Below are 5,000 nucleotides of genomic sequence, written 5' to 3' on the forward strand. Positions count from 1 at the left end.
TGTTCAAGCATTGACCTATCCCAAGTCTTTGCTATCTTTTAGAGCAAGCTTTTATCTTTCCCTTGTTTTACTCATTGGACTGCGGCCATACTGGTGCACCGCCTTGGGATGGGGGTTAGCTGAATGAACTGACTGCAGTATTTATTCTCTTTTTTTATGCTTGTTACTTATTCTGTCAGTCTTTTTTGCTGGACTAAGTTTCGGGAACGTAAACAAACGAACGGTGGTTATTAAACAGTGGAGATACACACACACACACAGACATGCACGCACACGCACACACACACACACACACACACACACACACACACACACACACACAGAGCTTTGAATATATAAAGTGGAAGAAAGAGTACTCAATACATATACAAGAGTTTATTTCTTTGGAAATGTCTATTTATTCAGCAATTTCAAAAGAGTTTTTTTTCCCCCTTTTCTCTTTTGGAAAGAATTCTTATTAATGCTAATGGCATCCCTTCTCATTGGAGGCATAATTTCATTTCTTTAAATTTATTGGCCCCGAAAGAATGAAAGACAAAGTTGATCTCTGTCAGATTTGAACGCAAAACGCAAAATGCCGCAAAGTAATGCATCTGACCTCGGTGTCTTTATCTATCCATTTATCTATCTATCTATCTATCTATCTATCTATCTATCTATCTATCTATCTAACTATCTATCTGTGTGTCTGTCTGCCTGCCTGCCTGTCTGCTAACTTCCTCAAGGAAATAAGGTTCTAACTAGAGTTCCGGTAGAAAGAACTGACTCCTTCACCAGGAATCGACACCCTCTCTACATTCAGACACAAAGACTGTAAGCATCATAAATAACACCAAAGCTCTCACCACCACCACCACCACCACCACCACCACCACCACCACCACCACCGCCGCCGCCGTCATTGCCGCCGTAGCAAGTAGCAGGTAGCGGCATCAGTAGCATGAGCATCGCCACCACCACCACCACCACCACTAACACCACCACCACCATCACCACTACCACCACTACCACTAACACTACCAACACCACCACCACCACCACATCATTTATTATTTATTTACTATTTGAAAGAAGTTAATGACGTGTAACGTGACGTCATCGCATATTTGTCAAAGTTGTAAGATAATTCAGACAGACACACTGACACGAACACACGCACAAAAACTCACGCATATACACTACACACAACACACACACACACACACACACACGCTCGCTCTCTCACTTTCTCTCTTTCTATCTCTTTTTCTGCCTCACACACGCAAACACCGGAGAAAAGACGTAATGACGTGAGATGGAAGAAAGGTGTTTGAAGCAAGTGAAGTCACCTGAAAAGTAATCAGTAAAGTGACAGACAAAAAAAAACAAACTGTACCTTGTCAACCCTGAACCCCTATGCATACTTTTAATCCTTCGCTGCAAACAGACACACAGACACACACAAGCACACCTTCACAAATCCCCCCCCCCCCCTCATCTTAAATACCACCGAGACACTACTTTGTATCAATTCTTGCATTCCTCATCAATATGATGATGATTATGATGATGGTGGTGGTGGTGGTGGTGGTGGTGGTAATAATGATGAAGATGATGACAACAATGATGCTTGCGGCAGTGATGGCGTTGATGACGAGGATGATGATGAAGATACTGTTACTGCTGTTGCTACTGAAAATGATGACGTTGGTGATGATGATGATGATGATGATGACAACGCTGATCGAAGAATCGAAGTCTGAAATTATAGCCTAAAAGCAGCTAAATCTAATTCAAACCAAGAGACGGTTCAGTCTCAAATGTGCAACAAAGATATATGAATAAATAAATGGAAAATAAAATACAAATTTTAAAACTCAACAAGATCATCCGCTCAGCCATAGCAATCTTATCCACCATTATTGCAACGAGCGTCGGTCGCAAAACCATCATCACTATGAACGCCCATTACTAGTAACAGGAGCACAACACCCATCTCATCACAGACATCAACCACAAACACCAGCATCAGCGCTTCCTCCATCGCTGCCAGTGTTAATACCATCACCAAAATTACCATTGCAAATACCACCAGCCAACACCAACCAATAGCACAACCAACAACATCCATCAATAACGGAACGCCATGAGCAAAATGTAGGCCGCAGAACTTTCTGAATGCATGCCTAACGGAAAATTAACCAAGGATTCTTTTAGTGGTGCGGCCTGAGCCTGACTGGTGATGGGCCACGTTTCATGCGGTCCGCCGTGCCTGCTCTATTTGTTTAGTAGACATATTAGAAACAGCAGCTAAATTACTCTCAGATGAAAGCCTCTCCCACCTCCCGATTATAACACATCAGATGTGTGGTCGGTGATTACTGTGTCAGGATCACAGAAGGGATGGTCATGGAGGGGCTTTTCTTCACTCGTGTCTGTTCGATCAATTTAGGACAAACACCAACAATACTTCGGTCACACGATTTACCTACAAACACTCTTTATAACTGCTCACTTTTCTACTACTACTACTACCACCACCACCACCACCACCGCCACTAACTACTATGTCCCTTTCCCCCTCTCCCCTCCAACATCCCACCTTTACCAACAGTTGGCTCCTGTCACCTACAAAGTGTGTCAACAACTCCCTTCCCATCAAGGGAAGTAATTACCCCAAGCTCCTCTCCTTTCCCCCACCACTACACTCCGTTCGCTTCCGAGTGAGGATTTGCTACCCACTTACCACACCACACCACACCCGTACATTCAAGGACACAGTTTCGTGATAGTTGACGGGGTGGGGTACAAGGACTTGGCGTTAGGGTGTTCGGGTAGGTCACTTTCGACACGTGCCTGACAACCGCGGGGCAGGTGAAACCTAGTTTTGGTGGGAGGGGGCAGGGCTCTATCTGTCACTTAATATACAACATCTAAAACACCTACCACCACCACCACCACCACCACTACTACTACTACTACTACTACTACTACTACTACTAGCTCGTCTCTTTGCTTCGTGTTATTCCAATCCCTACATCCTCGAACTCCGCATGCACAGGGGTAATAAAATATTTTGGCCGGTACTTATTTTATCGACCCCAAAAGGAGGAAAAGCAAAGTTGACCTCAGCAGAATTTGAACTCAAAACGTAAAGACGGACGAAATGCTGCAAAGCACTTTGTCCGGCGTGCTCACGATTCTGCCGGCAACAACAACAAGCACCCCACTAATCACATATGACCAGAGAGTTAGCAACAAACTGTAGCCAGTATTACAACACTTCGCCTATGATAACCGTGTGATGCACCCCTATCGCCCGTACCTAGGCACCACCTCACTGTCCCCAGGTAAGCGAGCAGCTAAGACGGCTGGCGCCATCTATTATACATTTGATAACTTCGCCTCTCCCACCCTCCGCCACTTTACTGCTTGTCACTTAAGTCTCAGGCGTCTTCTGATCCGCCAACCATCTGTTGAAATTCGGAGACTGGATATAACAAAGGAGTCAGGCACACGACAGCCAGTTGTGTGTGTGTGCGTGTGTTTAATATCTACATCACACAGAGGCACATAGAGCCACGCACACGCATATATATCTTTTACTTGCTTCAGTCATTTGACTGCGGCCATGCTGGGGCGCCGCCTTGAAGCATTTTAGTCGAACGAATTGACCTCAGTCCTTTTTAAAGCTTTGTACTTATATAATTCTATTTTGCTGAATCACCTATTTTTAAGTGGGTGGAAAACAAAGCAGCAACGGTTGTCAAGCGGTGAAAGGGGACAAACATCGACACAAAGACACACACAAACACACACACACACAAACATTTATATATACATAAACGATAGGCTTCTTTCACTTTCTGACTACCAAATCCACTACTCGCAAAGTTCTGGTCGGCCCGAGGCTATGGTAGAAGATACTTGACCAAAGTGCCACGTAGAGGGACTGATCCTGGAAACATGTGGCTGTGAAGAAAGCTTCTTACCACACAGCGACGCCTGCGACTATGTACATACATATATGCAATCCTTATATGTACGTTTGTATATATATATATATATATATATATATATATATATATATATATATATATATATATATATATATATATATATATATATATATACACATATATTTCGGGATGGTCATTTCCATTTCTTTTTTTTTTAACCAAATAAACACACGCACAGTATATTCGTTCTTCATTCATTTATTACTGTTCTTATTCTAACTCATGTCCATTGTACGAAAATCTTTCGTTACACATCTGTGACCTCTTCGGCTATACTTTCCGTCCATGTGTCTTCCTGCTCTGCTTAATCCATTCTTGCAACACAGATTCATAAATGTGTGTGTCTGTGTGTGTGTATATACATACACACATATCTGTAATCAGTTCGATAATGAATAGCTAGATGAAACTTCGATGTCACTGACAATACTACACTTGTTAAGAATAATAAATGTGTATTCGGCCAAATGTGTTGATTAATACCTCAATTTAATGTAAAATTGTCATTATCATAACATCTATATTAATTCATCTCTCTCTCCCTCCCTGTCTCTCTCTTTCTCTATATGTGTATATACATACATACATATATATATATATATATATATATATATATATATATATATATATATATATATATATATATATATATATATATATATATATATATATATATATATATATATATATATATATATGTCTATATATATATATATATATATATATATATATATATATATATGTATATATATATATATATATATATATGTATATATATATATATATATATATATATATATATATATATATATGTATATATATATATATATATGTATATATATATATATATATATATATATATATATATATATATATATATATATATATATGGGAGAATTTACGAAAAAAAGACAACAGACGAAGACAGGTGGTGTAAACAACAAATGGATGTATTAGTTTAACGCTCGGGAATAGAGAAAGTCTTTGACATTTCGAGCCTAT

This window comes from Octopus bimaculoides, chromosome 15 (assembly GCF_046866305.1).
Source record: "Octopus bimaculoides isolate indiv1 chromosome 15, ASM4686630v1, whole genome shotgun sequence".
In the NCBI taxonomy this organism is placed as follows: Eukaryota; Metazoa; Mollusca; class Cephalopoda; order Octopoda; family Octopodidae; genus Octopus; species Octopus bimaculoides.